A 24256-nucleotide genomic window follows, 5' to 3' on the forward strand; every position below is an offset into this window, starting at 1 on the left:
ACCCCCTTGACAGTTCGCTTTGAATAAAACTCCTCCAGCAAGGCCCAACCTTGGTTTTACCATTTGCCTCACCACCACCTACTTTTCCCTTGGGAGTCGCTCTCTCGAGGGTCATCTTTATTCAGCCCCCCGGGCCAATGCTTGTCTAAGTGTTGGTCCGAACTAGAGCCCTTTGCAGCGCCCCCTCAAGGAAACTTGAGGTCTGGTTTTAGTTGTACGGATTGCTCATCCGGTGTTGCCCTGAGAACGAGATATGTGCAGCTCCTATCGGGATGTTGGCGCATTGGGAAGTCTTGCTGGTCTTGTTTTACCATTGTCGAAATGTCTTGTAAACCGGGATTCCGAGACTGATCGGGTCTTCCTGGGAGAAGGAATATCCTTCGTTGATCGCGAGAGCTTATCATGGGCTAAGTTGGGACACCCCTGCAGGGTATAAACTTTCGAGAGCCGTGCCCGCAGTCATGTGGCAGATGGGAATTTGTTAATGTCCGGTTGTAGATAACTTGACACTAGATCCGAATTAAAATGCATCAACCGCGTGTGTAGCCGTGATGGTCTCTTCTCGGCGGAGTCCGGAAAGTGAACACGGTCTTTGGGTTATGTTTGACGTAAGTAGGAGTTTAGGATCACATCTTGATCATTGCTAGTTGACGATCGTTCCTTTGCTTCTCTTCTCGCTCTTATTTGCGTATGTTAGCCACCATATATGCTTAGTCGCTGCTGCAACCTCACCACTTTACCCCTTCCTTTCCCTTTAAGCTTTGCTAGTCTTGATACCCATGGTAATGGGATTGCTGAGTCCTCGTGGCTCATAGATTACTACAACAACAGTTGCAGGTACAGGTTAGGCGATGATCTTGACGCGAGAGCGATGTTTTCTTGTTTGGAGTTCTTCTTCTGCTTCCTCTTCGATCAGGGGATAGGTTCCAGGTCGGCAGCCTGGGATAGCAGGGTGGATGTCGTTTGAGTTTCTGTTTGTGTTTCATCCATAGTCGGATGGTGCTCTTATGTAAGATGATGTTGTATTCGTGTGGCATTGGATGCCTCTTGTATGTATCCCCATCTATTATGTAATGTTGATGTAATGATATCCACCTTGCAAAAGCATTTCAATATGCGGGTCTATCCTTGGTGGGACCTTCGAGTTCCTTTTGGATAGGGTCGCATATTGGGCATGATAATTTCCTTGCTTGCGGCCGTGGACCCAGCTGTCGGCCTCTCCACATATAGTCCACTTCAGATGCATGTCGGTCATTGACCACGTTGACCAGGCCGCGCCGAGAGCACTAGGGCGGTGGACGACGGTGAGGCCTAGGAAGGGAACGAGATGGAGGCAAGGAAGACTCAACAGTTGTTTCCCACGCGGAGGGGAGTACGACTGTATGAGGGTTTACTGCTTCGTCTGCCATCATTGGAGAATAACAGCAGGTGTGGGTGAGTAGAGGGATGGCTAGGCCAGCGATGGGAGTACGGTGGGGCGGTGAGGCCTGCGTGGCAGCACAGCCGGCCACGGGGAGAAGGGAGCAGGCAGTCCCGCCGGTGCTTGTTTGAGCGGCTGGAGCAGGAAGAGCAGAGATTGAAGAAGCACGACGGCCGTTGGATGGACATCCAACAGTCACTGCTTGTGCGTCAACCTTTTTTTAGGAAAGCCTCAAATCTGTGGAAAACAGCATACAACCCATCTGCCATTATTTCCAATAATTTACAACCCATTTGCTAATTCTTAAGGTTTTTTTGGAGCCCACATTCTTTTTGTTAGCATTACAACCCATATTGTGGCCACGGTTAAAAAATTATACGAATTTTTGCATATTTCGGTGCGGTCCGAACTGTTTTTAATCCCGAAATTTCGACTCACATTCAGACTGATTTTAAAAATAAATGTATATCAATATAAAATCCAACAAATTCTCCACGCATAAAAATTAATGTAATTTAAAATCTCGAAGTGAAAAAAAGATATTTGAACCTAATTGCCGGTTTGATGTGTTTTAAAAATGTACAGCCCATTTCTCATTACTGATAGGCCATTTTCTCGGCAAGCCGAATGAAGCTCTCCTCGTCTTGAAACATTTGCAGCCCAATAGTCCTGACAAAGCGACTTACATGGCAAATCACAAAAAAACTAGGCTGTGGCCATGGACCCAGTTGTCAGCCTCTCCACGTACAGTACTCTTCTGATGCAAGTCAGTCGTTGACCACATTGACCACGCCGCGCGGAGAGCACCAAGGCGGTGGACAACGGCGAGGCCTAGGAAAGAGACGACGCAGAGCCGGGAAGACGCGACAATGGATGCCCATGCGGAGAGGAGTATGAGGGTTCACTGGTTCGGCTGCGGCGTGAGGCTGCCGTCGCCGCAGAATAACAAGGGGGGTGGGTGAGTAGAGGGATACCCTGGGCCAGCGGTGGGAGTAGTAGGGGGCGGTGAGGCCTCCGCGGCATCATAGCCGGCCACGAGAGGCAGGATCATGCGACACGACAGGCGCTGCTTTGGGCGGCTGGAGCAAGAAGACCAGAGGTTGAAGAAGCACTATGGCCGTTGGATGGACATCGTACGGTCACTGGAGCTAGAATCGTTCATATTGACTAAGTTGAGAAAGCCCTCCGTCCTCGTCAACTTAGTAGGCCCATAAGTCAGCCACCCACTATGGTGGGTCCCAGCTAGAAGGGGGTATTCATTTTTTGGTGCGTAATAAGGAGGCACTTCCTTGCGTGCGAAGATATAGCTGGTGGGTCCGACCTGTCAGCGGGGGGAACGTTTTTTTTTCGCGAAATACAGAAGCCCTTCCCACGTACAGTGCATGTACAGTGCGTAATAAGGAGGAACTTTCCTTGCGTGCGACCATGGACCTCGTGGGTCCCAGCCGTCAGGCTCTCCACGTACAGCCCTCTTCCGATGACTCTTGTATGTTGACCACGCCACGCCGAGCGCACCGAGGCGGTGGACGACGGCAAGGCCCCAGACTGGAATGACCCAGAGATGGGGAAGACGCGGCAGTGGAGTCGCAGACGGAGATGAGTGGGAAACTTGACTGGTTTGGGTGGGGGGTGGGCCTACACTCGGCAGAGAATAACAGGAGGTGCGGAGTGGAGGGATGGACTGGCCGTCGGCGGGGTAGCGTTTCGCTGAGGAGCGCAAAACAACGCCGCTGGACGCCGAAAGCTGGAGCAGGCGGTTCCGGCAGCGCTAGAGGAAGAAGACGAGAGATTGAAGAAGAATGCCGGCCGTTGGATGTAAATCCAATGCCTTCTTAGGCTTCGACCTACTAGCCCACATGTCAGCCAGTCCATTTGTTTTTTAGTCCATTTGGTGGGTTGGGTGAAACAATGATGTAGCATCTATGCAGCCCGTTTAAATCCCATTTGCATTTTCTCGAAATCCGCGGACTTGCTGGGCTGGGTGAAAATATCATGTAGGGCTAGACGAAGAAATGTTATAAAAACATAAACACATGATTGCACCTTAGTAAAATCTTTGCAAGCTTATGTACGCAATCACTAGGAGTTAACTTGGCAAGTTATATATAAACAATTATTATTATTATCTTGTAAGAACTTTCAACTTACGAAATAAAATATCATTTTAATTTGATGAGTTAATAGTACATGGGGTATTATTATTTTTTAGGCTAGACGTGGGACAGTTGAGTTGGTTCTAGGGGAAAGTACTGGGAGAAAACTCAGTTTACATCGAAAAAGAAAGTGGGAGAAAATTCAGAGACCTGCTGGGTCCACCTGAGGAGAGGAATATGTTGGGAGGAAGGAGATTCAAAGCACGGCAGCCGAGTGAACTAGTTTTTTTTACGGACAAGTGAACTAGTTTACATACATAAGCAAATAGCCACTAAAAAAGCAATCAGGTTAATGGGTTCTTAAAAGAAATATTTCGGACAAAACAGATAATTACGACACATAGGCTAATGCATGAAACACTCAGATGATAAAGGTGCTTATAAACAGATAAAGTACAACATCTAGACCTTCCTGGCATGCTTGATCATGACGCTGCGGCTGTCCGTGTACTCGTCGGTTACGGGAAGCAGACACGCCCTCATGTCCAAGATCTGCCTGTACATGTCGTAGCATGCGTATGCGTCCTTGGCCGCGTAGGTTATGTAGGCTAGATTCAGAGGTACCTCCCACGTGTTCAGGTCGTCTTCTTTCATGTTGGCGTATCAGGGGTCGATGATGGTCTCAGCGGGGTCAACCACGGAATCCTTCTCCTGCTCGTTGCTGATGATCTTGTATTGCTTCTGGATGTCGACAAGCTTGTTACACCATATGGCCAAATTGTCGTGTTCTTCCTTCTCTCCACCGTAGCGAAGGTGCAGTCGGCGATGCCGATGAAATGGGCAAATGCTCCAGAACCTGGTGTAGCCATAGGACTAAGGCGAGGTAGAGCTTCACCGAGTCCGTATCGTTGGTGTACATCACATTCAACTTGGGGCAGCCATAGGACTGAACGGCGAACTAACTCCTTGCCGAAGTCCATATCTAGTAGGCTCACCCCTCGGATCGCCATTGGAGTCTCTTTGAGTGAACGAGTGTGTAGGCGGCGGCAGCAGTTCGTTTTTCAGCTCTTGGGGAACTGGATTCAACAGTAAGTTGAGTGTGTACATGCGACAACAGTTACTACCCCTCCCTCGTCCGCTGCACGCCCGGGAGAAGATGCACCCTCGACGCATTCAAACGCCTCCATTAAGAAACCTACTCCAGCCACACGGGTTCACGAGCGGGTCTGTATTGGTACTGTAATAACAGGAGTTAGTGGTCACTTTACTTAAATTTAATTAGCTTTAATAGAAATTTATACTTAAAACAAGCAATGCATTCACTCGTTCTATCAGTGCCACAGGATCAACATGCACAACAATTAGAATTATTATTCTCAGGACGCACACGATCAACACATTTGTCACACTTTCACAAAGATAATATTGTTATGGTTGTTGTCCTCTGCATCATCATGACGTGTTTCCCAGCTTGCAAGATTCAGAACCAACAAATAAGATTTAAATAATAAGTATAACAAAGATGCCTACACATCTCATTGATTCCCAGCTTGCAAGATTCAGAACCAACAAATAAGATCCAAATAATAAGTACAACAAAGATGCCTACACATCTCATTGATTCCCAGCTTGCAAGATTCAGAACCAACAAATAAGATTCAAATAATAAGTACAACAAAGATGCCTACACATCTCACCGATTCCCAGCTTGCAAGATTCAGAACCAACAAATAAGATTCAAATAATAAGTACAACAAAGATGCCTACACATCTCACCGATTCCCAGCTTGCAAGATTCAGAACCAACCCATTAGAGCCTTTTGATAAAGTGAATACCGGTATTAAATCCATCTTGGCTAGCCATGTCATACAATCGAAGAACTTGGCGAATACTCTTGACCATCACAACATCTGTAGTTGTGTATTCCTGTTTGCACAGCATGTTTGCACATCACAAACAAGGAGACAGGAGAGCATGATTTCGCTTTAATAGCAACCTCCTTGAACTCAAACCTCCAGCTCTACTTGGATGAGGTCTGCCTGGAGTTCCATGATTCAATTCATGCACCTTTTTCTGCAGTTCACCTGAAATGAAGCAAAGATTGCATCATTCAGCTAGCAAGAAGTACTTGCTCTTGTGAGCTGGCAGGTTCTTCTTTAGTAGTTGCACTAAAATTGAGGAACATTAAGGTTGGATGTCCGGCTCATGTAAGGTGCAACTATAATTTTCTTATCCTTTTGTGCAGTTCCACTAAAATAAAGTGCCATTGTGGTGACAGTGACGGCTCCATCTTGCAAAGGCTAATAAAATGTTGCACGAGATTACCAGCAGAACTTGACGGAGATTTTGGAAACTGCAATCACCATTTTGTGCAGTTCCACGAAAATTGAGAGATGTTGCCGACGTGACATTTTAGTTGAACTACACAGGACACTCATTCCAAAAAAAGTGTTTTGTGCAGTTCACCAAAAGGTCACAATAGCAACAAGGTGAAATGGATATCCCTATCTGCACAAAATGATAGAAAGTAAACAGCTGCTGGTCAATAAGAATATATGAAACATATACAAAATGAAAAGAAGCATCTTAATTATGTTCATGGCAATCATGCAAGGACAGTAGAAATTTTAAAACGTCAGCAATGCTTCATGTTACCAGAAGCATTACGATCAACAATGAGATTCCTCAAATATGGGATTACTTTAATGGTGGCATTGCTTGTTTACCAGGCACAGTAAATCAACAGCAGCTGAAGAGTTGGTTTAAGGGCATGGGACCGTGGGGATACCAGGACACTTAGCAGCGTAAAGGAGCAACTTACTTATCATACTAGGGAAAACAGCAGGAGTGCCATTTGTAACACAGTTTAATTGCATCTTATCACTGGAGGCATTAGATTAACAATAACACCGGTTAGACATGTCCCTAAGGTAACAGTGTGATCGCTTCATTTTACATGCTCCCTTACATTAACAACAGCAAAAGGTTGGTATAAGGACATGCTACAGTGGACGCATCAGCACAATGTACCTACAAGGAGGCATAAAGTGGTGATGCCGAGTTTGTTCATGCTATGTGAGAGCAGCAAACCTAATCCTGGAGACCTTGTACTATGTGAGGGCAGAAAATCTAATCCTGGAGACCTTTTACTATGTGAGGGCAGCAAATCTAATCCTGGAGACCTTTTACTATGTGAGGGCAGCAAATCTAATCTTGGAGACCTTTTACTATGTGAGGGCAGCAAATCTAATCTTGAGACCTTTTACTATGTGAGGGCAGCAAATCTAATCCTGGAGACCTTTTACTATGTGATGGCAGCAAATCTAATCCTAGACATACTCTGTTGACTTGTCCATCAGCCGCCACTTTCTATCCTTTTTTCAACCAATAATAGATATGTTCCTTATCCAGTTTGTACTGTGTTTTCCCATTATTTCCCTTTTCAACCAAGAGACCGGTTGGGTATCCGGTCTCTACTACTTTCACCATATTATTTCCTCTTTGAATCAAGTCCTAGATTCATGCTACAACTTTCCCCCTTTCTTTGTTGTTTGAACAAAGCCCTAGATTCGAATGCATGAAGTAGCTTTACCTCTAATAATACTAAAAATTTAGGTGGCTTTGGAAGAGCTGATGGGAGTAGAAAAAGATGCACATGCAGACACGTGGGGAGATGGGGCAATAGAGCAAGGCCGCTTTCGAAGAACTTATACCTGAGGGTCGCCGGGATGTCGGCAGCGGCAGGTCGGATCTGCGGACAATACGGCAGGGAGGAAGAAGGGTTGGAAGACCTCCCGAGCCGGCACTGTGTCGGAGAGAATGGCACGGGCAGAGGATCGGGCCGCTCCGGCAGCTGTGGGTTTCCTCCCTCGACGGTGATGACCGCGTGAACGATGCACCTTTTAGTCCTCTACACACACCGGCCGAAGGGATCCGGCCGGATCTATGACCAGCAGTGAGCAGAGAGAAAATGTCGCTACCGTTGTCTTGTTTATATCTGGAGAGGATGAGATAATGAAGATAGCAACCCTAGTAAAGCAAGCGCTCAGGCCCCTGCGTCCATATATAGTGGAGTGATTATCTTTTTTCTCTCCACAACAAGCGTTCAGTTTTAGGCTTGCATTATTTCTAGAGGCCCAAAGATTCAGTTCACCTTTCTAGGTATTTTAGTTTCAGGCTTGCATTATTTCTAGAGGCCCAAATATTTAGTTCACCTTTCTAGGTATTTCAGTTTTAGGCTTGCATTATTTCTAGAGGCCCAAAGATTCAGTTCACCTTTCTAGGTATTTTAGTTACAGGCTTGCATTATTTCTAGAGGCCCAAAGATTAAGTTCCCAGTCAGCGGCAAGCGGCCCTGCTACCCATGCCAGTGTCGACCTCAACTCGCAAGGGCCGGCGTCGGAGGGGTTCCCGGGGCTTGGGCTCTACAGAGCCTTCCTCCAGAGCGACGATGGCGAGCTCCTCCCTCCGTGCGTGAGGGGCTCCGGGCTCCCTCCCTATCGTGAATGACTTCCGTGATGAGTTAGCTCATTCTTTGTTTCATGAAGTGTTTCTTTATTTTGTGAAGCTTGATTGACGACTTGCATGTTTAAGTGGGATATCTCATTTGTATGGACAAAGTAAAAATTATCATGTTTTGCATGCTTGATTTATATAGATGGTTCGTTTATGTCAATTGTGAGCGGGAGGAGGCCACAGAAGAGCCGACCACACCAAGAGGGTGCTTGATCCAAGGGACTTATTTTAGTATGACTAAAACTAGGGTCCAAAGTAGTCAAATGATTGAGATAGAGCATTTATTGTCAATCTAACCCTGCCATCCATACACCTCTTTGGTTTAGAGTTAGTTTAGGGTTAGAATCTAACTCTAACCTCTAACTGAGTTAGAGTTCTCCTCGTCTCGGTTCATCACCATCATACTTTCCCCATTCCTGTGTTTTCAGTATCCTGCGAATCAAAGAGGCCCTTTTTTGCGGGAAAAATCAAAGAGGCCCTTAGATTGGTTTAGGTCCGGTCATTTTTTATAAATGTGTTATGTTCAAAATTTAATGAACGTGCTCCGGTTTCATGTAGTAATTCATTCATTTATTTATTCTTCTACGGGGGGTTTGCATGTAATTCATGAGGTCTGAAATGTAAAGTACCCCGGCATATGCTCCGAGTCATGCATGCACCACGACCCAGATGCTCTATGTCCCACATGTCGGCGAATGGGAGCACATGGAAATAGCCTAGGAGTACATATAGGAGGATAAATGTGTGAAAAAATATGTTCTGTGAAGCATAGCCGCGGTTCGAAAAGGAGACCTAAAGTGATGACAGCTATAGGTCGCATGCACCCAACTAGTGGTACTAGACATACGACTAATTTTTCCCTCAAAAAAAGAGGCACGAGTGCTCAGTACTCCTATTCTATAAACACGAGTCCCATCTGACAACAACGTCTGTGCTACAGCTAGCTCTCCTCCCTCGTTTCTCTCTTCTAATTCTAAACTCGGCCGACGCCCGGTGGGCGGGGTGGGTTTGCTCAACTGCGGCCCCACCTCATAGTGAAAACGTTATGACTGGAATAAAAATGCCATATACTCCCTCCGTTCATAAATATAAGCCTTTTTAGATACTAGTTCAAATGGAATACAACATACAGATGTATGTAGACATAGTTTAGAGTGTAGATTCACTCATTTTGCTCCATATGTAGTAGTCACTTGCTGGAATCTTTAGGAAGACTTATACTTGGGAATGGAGGGAGTACTATACTAATAAAACATTAAGGCCACGAGGCGATGCAGTGCTGGTTACAGGAGGCAAGAAGAAGTGATGCATCCATCGACGACGTCCACCTCCTCGACTCAGGGCACCGACCCACCGAACGGCGCCTAAGTAGCAGCGGCTTTCGTGGCCAGGTCGACGTGCTTCTTAACAATGGCGTCCAAAGATTCCAGCCGCTGGAAGAAGGCCAACGTCTTTCTGTCCTTGCTTGCCTTGTAGTGGCCTATGTAGACGATTTCCTCGTAGAAGTGGATGTGCAGGTCGACGGTTTCTTCCATGGCGAGGCGCTGCGCGGCGAGCGCGGTCTCGAGGTGCACATTCTTCGTCGCGACCTCCGGCACCTGCAGGGCCACCAGGGCTTGAAAGAGTTCGTCACCATGTAGGCCGATGAGGGTGGCAGGCAATGAGGAGCCTGGGCGCGGGGGCTGGAGTAATACGACAAGGTCGTCCACGCGCTTCTTGACGGTGGTGAACTTGCGGATGGAGTTGACCATCATGTCGTCCATGCGAGAGGCGAAGCCGGCGTCGGCGAGGGCTACGATGCCTGTGGTCGCCAGCACCATCTGGAAATGTTGCACGGTGCGGGGCCACATGCCGGCGCCTTGGATGATTTGGCACAGTCGACTGCCGCTCGCGTCCATCGCCTCCATAGGTGCTTGTGGCTTCTGGTCACTTGGTCTTGGATTGGAGTGAGCAGTGTTGCGCAGAGACTTGGGAGTAGATGGATTGGAGTGGTGGGGCGCCTTTATTATATGAGAGTCCAAACTCTGTTGCATTCACATCGTGCTGGCTCTATTCTGCTTCTCCAATTAATTCCCTCTGCATGTAATTGAGGATGCATCATTGACCGTTCAACGTCTCGGGAACCGCTACCCTCTTCCTCCTTGGCATTCAAGCACCTATGGACCCGTCGACGATGAGGTGCCTATGGTGACTTCGTAAATTTCAAGATGATAGTGCCGTGCGTGTGTGCGTTCATAGGGGTGAGTGTATGCGCGTGTATATGAGCACTTGCCTCTGTACTGTGTCAAAAAAAAACGTAAATGCGTGTCAAAAAGAGACTAGTCAGTATACTCAATATTGTGCACCTCGGAGAGGAAAACGATAGAACTAGTACGTATTTATTTATGGTGCAGATTCACTCATTTTGCTCCATATGTACTCCGTCTCGGTGTAGTCTAGTCACTTGTTGAAATCTCTAGAAGGGCAAATACTCCTTTCTGGTTTACAGGGCTATACTAGCAAGTAGTTGTACGTACTAGTACAATAGTGGGCTCACATAGCAATTTTGCCTCATGCAAGAGCCTGGCTATATGTGTGCTCCAATGTTCGCAACTGCAACGTTTGGTTTGCGCTTGGCTCTTCGCCTCTTCGAGAAAATGAACAATGTTGTTACTACTAAAGCTTCTATAGTGTCGAATCCACTGCTGCATGTCCGTCCACCGCGAGCGGGACGGATAGCTTGTTGTAGAAGTACTACTGAGCAAAAGCCTGTCCTCGTTTGCAAGCAACCGCGCGCATGGGCGAGGGAGAAGGCGTGTAGTAAAATCAAGCTTCTCCTCATTGTACGAGTTAACGCGACACATCATAGCACTGGCCCCACATGCTTGCCTCTAAACTTGGCTGAAAGACCTGCAGTGTACAATATATTTGCCGCAACCTCTAACATTTACCCACCACAAATTAAAATATATGTGGCCGTATGCATCGTTCTGATGCAGAGGCCGGGGAGTCCCCCATTTTTGAAAAAAAAACAAATTAAAATATATATTCCTGTCTTGACCAGATGAGCGTGCAAACTACAATCACCAGGGTGACAGGTAGGGCCAGAAGACTATTTTTTTTTTTTAAACTTCGAGACGGCCACATAGCATGGAGCCGACCCCAACGATTTTAAGCTTACAGGCACGATACACGCTATCCTAGACTACTCTACACATGAAACTACCACACGAGCGTTTGGGCTGTGCTTGGCTCTTCGCCTCTTCGGGAAGTCGAACAATGATGGAGTACTACTGCACTGGAGGAGTACTACAGTACACTTCTGGCCATCTGACACCGATTGAACTGCTGCATGTCCACCGTGTGCGGGAGGGAGAGCGTGTAGCGAAAGCTTCTCCTAGTCTTGCCAGCCACCATGCTCATGGGCGAGGGAGGGACGCTCCTGCCTTTGCGTGTATGACAGGTGGGCCCAACAGGTGTGTGGCCAACCTGTCATACAGCCAAAGTCAGGTGCAGTTAAGTCCGCGAGGGAGAGGATAATCAAACTTCTTGTTGATGTACGAGTTGACGCGACACATCAAAGCACTGCACTCGATATATTTCAATAATTTGCATTTACCGATGCATTAAGTACAACGCATGCATGCATGCCGTGACTCTTCTTTTGATACTTGCATGTGTTGATTTAATGCACCTTGAAGTAGTACTCCCTCTGTTCCTAAATATAAGTGTTTGTAGGGATTCCATTATGAATTACATACGGATGTATATAGATGCATTTTAAGTGTGGATTCATTCATTTTGCTCCGTATGTAGTCCACCTAGTGAAATCTCTATAAAGACTTACATTTAGGAATGGAGGGAGTATAAAATATGTGACGGTAAAGCTTTGTAATACCCCGGCCCAAGTCGAGAGATGGTTGTGCACGAGGAGGGCGAGATCATGCAAACCGAACAGGACCCGACGAATGGATCTCTCTAAGGTCTCTATGGACCTCATCGTGCTCCACTGCCCCTTGTGCCTCCGCCCCTTGACGCCTCCAGTGTATGAGGTTCGAATACACCTCGTCCGTTTGGCTGATTGAGCAAGGTGCAGGCTTCTTGATTGATGTGTTGTTCGATTGATTTCTGAAGTGCAAGGGAGGGCACCTGGCCTGCGCGGACTGCCGCGTCGAGTGCCCCGGGAACCAGCGGCAGTGCCAGAAGTATGAGCGCGGCGGTAGCTTCGACGTGCGGAACAGTGCAGTGGACTCCGTCCTTTCGTCGGTGAGGGTGGAGTGCTCGCACGAAGGCTCTGGGCTCTACGTCACTTACCACAAGCTCGCCGATCACCAGAGCGTGTGTCCGCTCGCGCCCTGCAAATGCTCCATGCCCTCAAAGGTGGCACGTTCCCTCTTAGAACCACGAGCTTCCAAATCGGCCCAATTTTTTTACCACAACATGTTAGTGCCATGACATGACACCATGCCAAGTTTCATGATTTCTAGCCGAGTTTTGGATTTACATGAATTTAAAATCTAAGTTTCTCGATGTTCTTGGCAGAGTCATGACGCCCAAATGTTTGAATTTCATTCTCATTTCTTCCATGGGACCTAGAAATTCAACCAAGGACACACATGTGATTTTTCAACCCACTTTGGTGCACCGGAGCATGTGCATGCAATTCATATTTAGATTATGCACATTAAAAGTCCAGAAACCCAATTAATGTATAAAAAGGCCAAATGAACCTGAAATAATTCCAAAATTTAACAGGGCACTTATATAGTTCTATGTTGCTTCTATAAATAAAATCAGGGGGAGGCAGCGTATATCGTTTCGCACACAAAGGTGACACGTTCCCTCTCGGAACCACGAGGCTTGTTGAGAGAATCTCCGGTTTTGCAAGAGGCTTATACCAAAACTTGTCCCAATTCAGCCAAAAATTATATGTATGAAAACAGGGTTTAGATTATCCCGAACATCTGCTACCTAGACTAATAATGTACGATGGTTTGAATTCAACATAAAATGGATACAAATATTTGAATTGGAGAGCGTATGGTACATGTAGTTCATAGTGAAATATGATTACTGCTATATGCATGTCTTTTTGTTATCAAGATAATATTTAAATTATTGTATAACTTGACAACAATCGTATTCAAATAAGGAAAATTGATTCAAATTTAGTCCATATGGTAGACGACAATATATAGGTTCACGTGGTGGAGTAAAATGTTCATATATGATGGAAGATCAAAATGTACGACTACATCAATTATAAACCGCAAGGTCACCTAATGATATATTCGAATTCAACATAACGTGGATTCAAAAATTGAAATTTGAGATCATGGCATCTGTAATCATATATAAAGGGACATTACTCTTTCTTTGGTGAGAATTGATTTGTTTTTTTTGTTGTTGTTGAGGGAAGTGCGAATCGATTTGGTACTTTGCAGGGTAATCTTGTTCTCCCGATTTTTTTACATTTTTCTTGTAGTTATTTCAATGGCATCTATAGCAATATAGTAAAAGGGGACATGACTCTCTTGTGTCTTGTATGAATTCTTTTTTTTACACGTTAAGTTTGTTCTGCCGAACAAGGAATCCGCACCTTGTTATCCCGAAATTTTCAAGCTCGAGTATCTTTTGTCTCACCTGCTTTGAAACTCCCGCTTCTTCAACCCGCGCCATGCCGTGTTATCCCGAAATTTGGACGCGCGCGAGAACTCCCTCCTCATCTGAAATCGCTCCCGCAGCCCAGACACGCGAAATCCCCCTTCTACCCCTCAACCGGAAACGAAGCTCCACGTCGCGGTGTCAAAACCGGTGGGGGTACGCTGGTAACTTACCCTACATTTCGGACAAGCGCGTCCCTAAGCTTGGCTCCCCCTCCCCCTTCGCCCCCCCATTCGTACACCGAGGCCGCCAAAACCCGCGAAACCCCATGCTCCTCTGTCGGCCTCCCGACCGCCGCCCAACTGGAGACTCTTCCCCGACTACATCATCCACCGCAGCAGCTCACCGTCCCTCATCCACTGCACCGGATGAGGATCCGTTGTCGATCTCATCGTCCCGCCGGATCAGCCGCCCCGTCCTCCACCTCCAAGGAGCTGCCCCGACGCTCGCCTCGTCTATCGCGCCACCTCAATCCCCACAGTGCCGTCTTGACCTGCCCCATCAGAACCGCAACACCCTCTCCAATTCCTCCGATGATGCCGAGGCCAACTCGGCGCCACCAAGGAGGTTCTGCACTCACCGCTGCATTTTATCTTTTATTCGATCTCATGGGGCTGCTGGTGCTCTATACCGAGCAGACATGGCATCTCCATCGACGGCGCCGTCGCCGGCCACATCATCCATGGCGTCTCTCCCCCATGTCGTTGCTTCCTCGGCAGCGACTTCCACAACGGCACTAGCTGCAGCTGCTCCGGCTCTCGCTCACGCTACGGCTCTGTTCTTGCTGTCGGTCGCGCTGCTGCACTGCTCCTGCTTTCGTTCGTGCTGCTGCTCTGCTCTTGCTCTCGCTTACGCTGCTGCTGCTGCTGCACGACCTCCGGCAGCTACAGGAGTTGCTGCTTTAGCACTCGCTCACGGTGCTACTAGACGACTTGCTCTCTGCTAGTGCATTCCCTGCTCGAGCGTCTGCTGATTTAGATCACTGCTTCTCTGCTACTAGTGCTCGAACGCCCTAAACATATATTGCAATACTCTATTACTAGTTCAATCAGTTTCGACAGTAAAATTCAATTTCGACTGTGAAGTTCATTTTCTTCAGTTAAGTTCAGAGTGTACAGTACTTACAACATCTGTCGGAGCGGCCGTGGCGCGGCTGATGCGTTTTACATCTAGCACTTTTTGGTGATGTATTTTACATCATCTATTGCAGATGATATTAGGGTCCCACTTCAGATTAACGTTGTCTATCTTGTCATGCTTCAGCCTCGCCGTCGCACACCTTAGCAGAGATGCTCCTACGACGGAACCGTCCATCACAGCGGAGCAGTAACCTCGGCGCCGTTTCCAGAGGCCTCGGATCTTCTTCCCCGCCTCCGACAGCCACACCAGCATCATCACCATCCTCCAGGTCCAACCCAATGATGCTGAGGTCCACAAGGCTATGCCAAAGAGGTTGTACACTCGTCACATCACTTTGTTTCTCCATTCCTCTGTTCTTCCAATTCATGTGAGCCAAACACCCAGGTTGACTGAAATCCTATGTTTCCAAATGCTCTTTTTTGCACGTGCATTCCTATCCTATTCCTATGTTTTTCCTGTCCCTGCGTTTATAGAATCCTCCAATTCTAAGGAGCCCTTATAGATTTACTTCATTTTCAGATTGGCGTCAAAGAAAACTCTGTGTGTTATGTCCTGCTCCTGCCGTGCCGTCATCCACCCCACCTGAGGTGCACCATCGATAGAAGCGTTCACTGCAGCAGAGATCCCCCTGCAGACTTTCTTTCGCCGCCTTAGATCATCTTCCCCATTGACGGCAGCCATGCCAACTGCATTACCATCATCGACTGAGCAGATGAACCTGAGGACTACACAGTTCCGGAAGAGAGGTCGCGGTCTTTCGTGTTTGCTTACGTTATACATCGGTTATTATTACCTGCTACTTTATCGTTCAATCTTGAGTTTTGAATTGCCCATGGGTCTCATATCAAGCCAGCAATGAATAGTATCTGTCTACTATCTGGTTCATCTGGGGTCTTCTATGTGGTTCATGTTGGGTGGGCAACAAACAATAGATGATCCATTGCCTATCTTTTTAAACTGAAGCTATAATCTACCTGCTATCATTAGTTTTGGATCCATCCACTCGTTTGCTACCATCAGTCTTGATTTTTTCATGCACCCCTTAGGCCTTACAAAATCTAACTATTTTTTTTATTATGCATGTCAGATATTGTACACAATCGTACTGAACATGTAGAGAAAAAGAGAAGACCGTTGTGTGCGAATATAATGTCATGCAGACGCCGCTCCATAGTGGGCGAAGTGGCCCCCCTCTCCTGCATTTCCAGATTGTATTCCAGAGGAAGATAACTGTTCAGATGGAGATTCAGAAGGAGCCGACCACGCTTGTTTACCACCTGAGGTGTTTGCTCTAACCTGGCATGCTGATGTTGGTCATATCATGCATATGGCGCCTTGCATTGCTTACATTATACATCTTATATGTCATCAGCTTAGTTTAGATTTGCTTTGTGTGAATGCCACCTGTTTGGTTTCTATATCATACTCCCACCATTCCTAAATATTTGTCTTTTTAGAGATTTCAACAAGTGACTACATACGGAACAAAATGAGTGAATCTACTAAAATATGTCTATATACATCCGTATGTGGTAGTCCATTTGAAATCTCTAAAAAGACAAATATTTAGTAACAGAGGGAGTATATGGAAATTATGCAATGCCATCTTCTTTAGCCAGGCATCATATACGTGAATCATGCAATGCCATCCTATTTAGCTAGTCATCGTATATGTGAATTGTATCGTGCCATATTTTTTTCCATAATGTATTGCATTTGTCAACAATGTTTATACATTCATCTACTCTTCCTGTGCATCAGCCATTTGAGTCGGTCATGGGAAAATCTGGAGTGAAAACAAGGTCTTCTGAGCAGTCAGTGCTACCTGTCGATGCAGATTTCTTGTTGGTTACAGATAGCTCCTCAGAGGAGGATTTAGAGAGAGACGACCAGTCGTATTCCCCCCCGAGGTGCATGCTCTAACTTGGCCGGGTTATATTGCTCATATCATGTATATGGTGTCTTGCATTGCCATGCCATCTGCTTAGATTAGACATGCTTTGTGTGAATGCCTCCTGTTTGCTTTCTATATCAGATATGTGAATTATGCAATGCCATGTTTTTCAGCCAGTTATCATATATGTGAATTATGCACCGCCATGGAGCCAGGCATCATATATGTGAATTATCTCATGCCATCTTTTTTTCATTACGTATTTCATTTGTCGACAATCTGTGTATATTGAACTACTCTTCATGTGTATCAGCCATTTGAGCCGGTTATGGAAAAATCTGGAGTGAAAACAAGGTCTTCAGAGCAGGCAATGGTACCTGTTGAAGCATATATCTCGATGGTTACAGGGAGCTCCTCAGAGGAGGATTCAGAGACAGATGACCAGTCCTATATCCCACCTGAGGTGTATGCTCTAAGTTGCAATGTTTATATTTCGCATATGATGCATATGGTGTCTTGCATTGCTTAGTTTAGACATCATATGCACAATATTGAATTCTATCTGCTTAGTTTAGAGATCATACATGCGAGTGCCAGCTGCTTAGTATATGAATCAATTATGTCAATTATATCATGCCATCCTGTATACTTAGACAACATGTATGTGAATTATTTCATCCCAACCTATTTTAGAAAGACATCATATAGTTTTGTCATGTCATCCTGTTTAGGTATGCTATCCTATTTAGTTAGGCATCATATATGTGAAATTGTTTCATGCTGTCCTGTTTGGTTAGACAACATATATGTGAATTACCACATCTGTCTATAATACAATGTCTGTACGTTCAATTTCTTTTCTTATTTATCAACCATTTGAATTGGAGGGGGTGATGGTAGTATCTAAGGGAGCAAAAACCCGTTCTTCACAAAAGACAGTGCTACCCGTCGATGCAGATAGATCCATGGTTGTACTGGCCCACAAACTAGCCCCACCACACATAATCGAGACTCTTCCAGATTGCACACTTACACCGTTGGGCAGAGAACCAGCTACAACCCATCTAACTGCAACTCCAGCGGATAGTAACCCACTTATAGTTGACAAAGCACCATGTCCACCACAGAGTACCCCCACACAAGCAGTTTGTAAAGCTACTGCAGTGCCCGAAGCACGAAGACCACCACAGCTAACCCAAACTCCACGTTTAAAGCAGAAGAGCAACTATTCTCAGGTCAGATTCCGTAGCTATGGTCCATACTCCTTTGCTGTTGCATCACTGTATTTACTCATACCAACTACTTTCGAAATTGAAGGATCCAATTGAAACTCCAATGGCGCAACAGGTATGTTTTAAACCTATTTCTTTAACTGGATTGCTGTTCTATCTTCTTGCTCTATGTTGATTTCAGTTTAAGTTGTATAAACAGTTATGTTCTCATGTTATGCACATTACAAGTGCTGCCAATGCTGTGTAGTTGCTCACACTTATATTCTGTCTATGCTGATGTGTCTTAAAAATATATGAGTTGAACTGTGTCTCTATCTTGATTAGGGAACATAAACTAGAATGATATGGACAATACAATGACCATAGTACATAGATATATGTTTGTTTCATGCTGTTATCCTGTCCACCTTACTACTGAACCAGTTTAGCAAAATGAGTTTCGTATACTACAAGCTAAACATGTGATGTGTCTGCTTGTTTCTCTTGTAGTTTGCAAACAGAATATTGGAGAAGAGCACCCCACTATGCAATGGTAGAGAAAGTAATGCAGATAAGGTTCAAGATAGTGAGACAACCCTGTTGGTCTCCAAGAAAGGTGATAAAAACGATCTTGTAGACAGTGAGAAAACCCCACAGTCCTGCGTTGATGTAGTGTTCGAGTTACTGGCCAGTACCGCTGGCACAAGCTCTTCGAACTTGCTGCCTGAATCACTTCGGTTTCTTCAGTCTCAGCTACAAGCTAAAAGGCATCAGTCAGCTGTGCTGCGGCAAGAAGCCCAAGGACTGAGGAAGTCCCTGCAGAATTCAGATGCGTACTTTCTTGTGCAACAGCAAGCGCTAGAGGATTTAAGCGCCAAACAAGAGAAAGTTAATAAGCTTGCTAAGCATCTTTCCAGCATTATGGGTACCCAGGATATTGTTTCTTAAACTCTTCTGAAGTGGTTTCAGTTCTGGACTTGTTTTGCTGCGGCGTTTATATGCTGCTTTGTTCCCTATATTTGCACTTGTGGCGAACTTTGATGCCCAGTGGATGTAATATGTGTAATAGCCGTGATAGCCTAGCATAAGTTGCTTGCTTATTTATTTCCTTGTTGTCTTGTTTATTTGTTTGCTTGTAGTCAGTGCGGTTCTTTTTTCGCGGTTTGCTAGTGGCTGCAATAACCTATTTTTTAAAACTAGGCCACAATAATCATGGACTAATATTTACTGCAGTGACACTGGGCCTCCTACGGGCCATAGAAACAGTGGGCCTTCTACGGGCCAGAGAAACAGTAGGCCTTCTACGGGCCGTAGAAACAATGGGCCTTCTACGGGCTATAGAAACAATGGGCCTTCTACGGGCCGTATCATCAATGGGCCTTATACGGGCCGTATGATCGATTGACCAAACATGGGCCAATAACATGCCGCATTATGGCCGTAAATGGGCTAGAGTTGGAATCGTCCGTTCATGGGCCGACCATAATGGGCCATCGTTAATAGGTCGTATTTGATGACGCTATGAAAACGGCCCAACGTATTAACAGACCACAAACGGGCCGACTGTAACCGGGCTGAATTTGGCCCACAAGCAGAAAATGACAGTAACGGGCCGTAAGTAAACGAATGCTGGAAATGAGCCCAAGAATAAATGGGCTCTGAGAAGGCCGAAAGATAACATGGGCTGGAAATGGCCCAACTGAATAACGGGCCCTTAATGGGTATAAAGTGATACACTGTTCATTACGGGCCAGCTTCACCACGGACCGTTAATGGGTGTAAAGTGATACACTGTTCATTGCGGGCCAGTTTCACCATGGGCCGTTAATAGGCCAAGAGTTACATAGGGCCTCATATGGGCCAAAAGACATCATGGGCCATACATGGGCCAGAAGTGAAAATGGGCTGGAATCATATTGGATGGCCCAGATGACGCTACTGGGCCTAATTCGGATAGGGCGTAACAGGCCTTGGGTTAGCGGGCTGTAAATGGGCTATATGCGAACAGGACATTAACAGGTTTTCCATGGGCCGGCCCGCCACCTTTTGACCAAGTCAAACGGGCCGGCCTTTTCACAGGAATGGGCCTCTGTTGGGCCGTGCCACGTGTCGATGTATCATAGGCGCCTTCTATCCAATGAGTGGATGACATCTGTCCCAACGATGAGCCGACATGTGTTTCCTCCAGCCAATGATGATTTTACACGTGGAAAATCCCCATTGGTCGGGGCTGTTAACGGGTTATCGGATCCAAAACCCGACCTGATAGCTTAACGGCGTTCCGTTACGGTGGATGCCATGTGTCGGTCACCCTTGACGAAAGCACTTCTGTGATGCGCGATTTATCATCATGGAAGTGGACACTTCCGTGATGATAATTTTGGTAATGTCATGGAATACTTCTACGACAACACATGTATGACTATCTTGATTCTGTCATAAAATCGTCATGGATGTACATGCATGACAAAAAATGGGACCTACTGTGACAAACATGTATCATCACGGAAGTGTATTTTTTTTAGTGTCAAGAACTATAATATCTTTGCTCAAACTGCTCTCCAGCGGTGTTGCCTTTGAACTGCTACCATCTGGTAACATGGATGGTGCACTGCTTACACAAATATATTTTGGGGTTGTACATTGTGTCCTAGTGTGAACGACATCCTGAAAGGTTTTCGCTGGACATAAGTAAGAGATAGTTATCGCATGATCCAGGCAGTAAGCTTACATGGTAAACGACATACGAATTATTGCCGAGCATGGCAAGCTATATTTAAATGGTTAGAAGCAGCATCAGCCGAAAAGAAATTAAGTAAGATGAAACTAGGGATGTAAGTGGCAAAATAACGACATCCGCCAGTCCCATCTAGTTAGTTTTTGCTAGCTCCCTAGTTCATTTTCCTCAAAAAACAAAAACTCTTTTGAACTATCATACCACTAGTGGACTTTAATCGGGATTAAACGGGACCCAGTTGACATCCCTAGTTGAAAGGGAGTGTACCACCGCTATATTTAAGTTGCCAAGGCATCTAAGAAGTTGAAATAATCTGAGAAAGCACTTAACAGTGTGGCCTCATATAAACTACGAAGACAGTCTTGTGATGAAGTTCGGAGGAAAAGTTAAGGACTCAAATGAACTAGGCATGCATTTCTTTACGATAGTACAGCAGGCACTGCTGACATATTGGCCAACTCAGGTATAGTGTAACAAGTAACAAACAAGCATTCAAATCAAACAATACAGCAAAGCAGACAACTGAACTATTTGTAATTCTCTAGGATTACAGGTTGAGGGCACAAGCCAAGAAAGCTGCCCACTCGCATTACATTTCACATGTACTAAAACACACCGGCTTACCATATGTTGCTGTGAAGCCTCGCTGCTGTTGCAATGTTCTTTGAAGATATCGTCAGCATCCCGTGGTTGCAAATCTAGTTGTTGTAGTTTATTCTGCACCCTCTATTTAGGTAAAATTAATTTTAATCGCATGCACTGGTCCGAATTGATCATCAATGGTTCATCTAAACTAATGAAATAAGGGTGTGTGCATACACGACAATATATCTGCTTCCCTTTATTTTTATGCTTGTTCGAGGTGCCAACCCCAAAAGAACAAATATTTTGCTTGATGGGGTTGGCAGCTCCATAATTAATAGAAGCATCAAATTAGTCATGCAACTTGGGAAGATCAAGAACACACAAAGAAGTAATGAACAGAGGCTCAGAGCAGTGATGTAATAGCTAGCATCAGAGAATGTAGGGTAAAACGAATAAAAAGCAGCGGAACCACATGCTAGTTTGCTGATATGTAATTAAGCAGAGAGAACATGAAGCAGTCTGATGGAACCAACAGGTGGCATCAGAACAACACCATTATCATAAATATAGCATGCAAGAAGTAAAATAGTAGGCAGTGATATCTAGGAAGTACAGTAATACTTAGGACAAAACTAAAGCATATTAACTATATGTGCATTGGTATGTAATTTAGCACATGTAACATGTTCACTGCCAGAAGTATGGCCCTACAGGTGCAAGTAGAATAACGTGTCTCATGAAAAATTGAATGATGCCCTGAAGAAATTCAAAGGTGCAGTGCTTATGCTAAGAAAGTGAATGTAGGCGCCGGCCGTTGGATAATAGTACCTGATTCTCAGCGGCGTATGGGTATCATTGTCATACTTGATAGCTAAGGATCGTCGATGGTGCTCGTGTTGCAGTTGAGTTTGGTCCGACTGTCGCCGTCGCTGAAGCGGCTCCGATGCTACGGTTGCGGTGCCTGTCAACATACAAGAAAGCTCATCTGTAGTAAGTGAACAGTTGCACGATAAAGAGAAAAACCGAAGGAGTACAAATCAAAATAACCTAATGAGGCTACAGCGTCGGTAAAGCAGGGCCGGTGGAGCTGAATATGGCGTCTGTGGAGCGGGTCCAGTGCAGTGGACAAAGGCTTCGACGGGCGCATTGTACAGTGCTTTCGGTGAGGCGGATCTGCTGCAGCGGACGAGGGCTTGTATGAAGGGCCAACGATGGGGCGGACGAGGGACTCAGTGAAGGGCCTACACTGTGATGGACGAGGGTGCCGGTTAGGCAGATCCGGTGCGGTGGACCATGATGGCGGTCAAGGAGATCTGGAGTGGTGGACAAGCCAGTCGCTGAAACGACTCCGGTGAAGTAGTGAGTTGGCAGTTGGGGGTTCCAAGGTGCGGAAGGTAGATCCGGCGGGGTGTGAGGTCCACCGCTGCGGCGGAGGACTAGATTTGGCGGCTTGTCATGGTTGAGGGGTGGGCAGGGGAAGGGGAGGAGCTCTGGGGAAGAATGTTGGGGGCAAAGAGGGGAAAACAATGGAGTTACCAAAGCAACCCTTTTACGTTCATGTGGCAGGAGTAAAATAGGAATATCGCGGGGCTAAATTTTCGGGCGCGAGATATTTTGATGTGTGCAGGAAGTTTGAAAGCTTTTGGCGGCTGAAATTATATTCTGCTCTTGGACATCCGACTATGATATCATGGCAGAAAATTTGTTTGTTTTGCACGCAAAAAAGTGCAAGTTTCGAAAATCAATGTCTCCAACTCGAAACTTAGATTGTCCATTCAATTCAAATATGGATCATTGAGCTAGTACAAGCAAATACCATCATACGGTCCAATTCAAATGAAATTCCAAATGTGTTTATCCTAAATATGATGACAAAAGCAAAAATGTGTATGTGTATGAATAAAGTGGATGATTATAAAGTTTGAACATGCCCGTATGTGTATATCTCTAGGTTTGATATATGAATTTGAAATCACGAAATCCCGGCTTAAAAAATGTACCTCCGTTTAAATGAATTACAAAAGCTAATGATGAAGTCGAATTCCCAAATTCCAATCTTAGGTTTGTAATTCTGGTACATCAAGGTATATCAGGCATGTTCAAAAGTATCATTATCTCATAGGACAAACTATGAAACAAATTGATCAACCATGAGTGCACACACTATTGACCATATATATCTCAATTATGCTAAAGTCCCTCAGATATAGACACCTCACTCTTTATCTGAAGCCACCCCCACACACACAGATGTTGTTCTCTCCCCCACACACCAACACACGAGCACATTATCACCCCTCTCTCTTCTAAAGTCTGGACCCCAATATAGGTCTCTATCACTTTGTCTCTCGGGCATGCACACATCTCTTCCCCCGCTCTCTAGGTCTCCCGGCATCTCTCTTTCCCAAGCACACACACTATGTAGAGTGTATCTTTCCCATACACACAAAACGTCGCCCCAAACGTCTATCTCCCTAGTTATGTGGTTCTCGCACACTCACCTCACACACCACCCCCACTGCAAACAAGTACACTTTGTCTCCTTGTGCACCACTCTCCTCTTTCTATCTCTCCCACATGCGGACCCGCCCCAGCTCCTTCCCTGTATACATATATGTCGTGACTCTTTCCATAGCTCCCTAATGTATCATCGTTCTCAATCTCGCACATTGTTCTCTACACCATCTATTCTAGATCTCTCATGAAGTCCCTATCTCACACACGATGACTCGCTTCCCTTGCGTCTTCGTACATAAGCCAATTTCGAACAACATCAACATTGTCTCCCTATCTATACGCCATTTATGGACACAAACGAACCCTCTCTCGCCCCCTCTCTTCCTCTCTCTCTCTCTCTCTCTCTCTCTCTCTCTCTCTCTCTCCGTCGCTAGCTCTCTCTCTCGCTCGCTCTCACACCCCTCTCCCACACACACTTGATGTCTCTTCCAAATAGTCTGCTCCCCCCGCCTGCACCCATGCTACCCCACTACTACACATGTCACACCATTCCCCCTTCC

Source organism: Triticum aestivum, chromosome 2B (genome assembly GCF_018294505.1).
Source record: "Triticum aestivum cultivar Chinese Spring chromosome 2B, IWGSC CS RefSeq v2.1, whole genome shotgun sequence".
Lineage (NCBI taxonomy): Eukaryota > Viridiplantae > Streptophyta > Magnoliopsida > Poales > Poaceae > Triticum > Triticum aestivum.